Source organism: Galeopterus variegatus, unplaced genomic scaffold (assembly GCF_000696425.1).
Source record: "Galeopterus variegatus unplaced genomic scaffold, G_variegatus-3.0.2 Scaffold1562, whole genome shotgun sequence".
Taxonomy (NCBI): domain Eukaryota; kingdom Metazoa; phylum Chordata; class Mammalia; order Dermoptera; family Cynocephalidae; genus Galeopterus; species Galeopterus variegatus.
Window position 1 is genome coordinate 384945 of NW_007727673.1, and position 1207 is coordinate 386151.

Genomic DNA, 1207 nt, shown 5'->3' on the forward strand with positions numbered 1-1207 from the left:
GAAGGGCATGGCTTTGGAATGAGATGGCGTAAATGAACACTTCAGTCAAACAGACCTGGGTGGAAATCATAGCTCAGACACATTTACTATGCCATTCCACAAGCCAGTTGCCTCTTTGGAGACTCGATTTCCACATCTTTTAATCGGAGGCATTTATACCTTCCTCTGAAGACTGTTGCAAGGGTGAGAGCATGAATGTAAAGCTTATAACCCAATGCCAGACACAAAGCATGAGCTGTCTCACTAAATGACAGCCATTAGACATCCCAGCTTCCACCTCCTGCCATTAGTTCTATGAGATTCCTTGTACACCTATAATAAACTTCCCCTCTACTTGAGCTTCTTGGAATGGGTTGCTGTCCCTTGGAATGAAAGGCAGGACAGAGTCTGATTCAACCCTGCATTCCCCATAGCCCCTTATGCAGGGTAGGTACCAACAAATGCTTCCTTCAATATTCATTCCACAGATATTTATGGAGCAACAATTACAGGCCCTGGGCTAAGCATTGTGTCAAGAGTGGTAAACAATTAGACATGACTCCTCCCCTGCCTTGAGCAGGTTACAGTCTAATATAAATAAATATCACCCACTGTGACCTGTGAGTGCCATAAAGGAAATGAACAGAGGTAAGTTGAGAGTAACAAAGGACTCACTTAAACAGGGTGGTAGGGAAGTGACACTTCAGCAGGACTCTTGTAGGATGAGTCAGCCATTCAAGTGCAGAGACAAAGAATGCTGCAGGCAAAGGCCCTGAGGTAGGAAGCAGCTCAGCTGCTCCAGACACTATGAGAAGGCCAGTGGGCTAGATGTTGTGAATGATGGACCTGGATGAGGCTGGAGGGGTGGCAGGGTCATTTTATGCAGGACCACATAGGTCATAATCAGGAGGCTGAATTTACTATGAGCGCAATGGAACCCTACTGAAGGAAAGCACCATTCTCTGATTTACAGATGTGAACAGACCGAAGAGGGACAAGACTGCAAGAGGAGAAGGCTGCTGTCAAATGAAAGAACGCCTAGAATTAAGAGTTGGCCTGGAGGGGTAAGTAGGAGGACTATCCCTTTTCTGGGGCTGCTTTCAGAGATTGTAAGGCAGCCTGATTCACACTGAGGATTGATTCTGGGCTGGAGGAAGTATCTAGAGCGCCCTTCAGGAGCTGAAGAATCTTTCCCCTCTTCTAAGCTTCCCCTTCCCCCAGTCCCCGG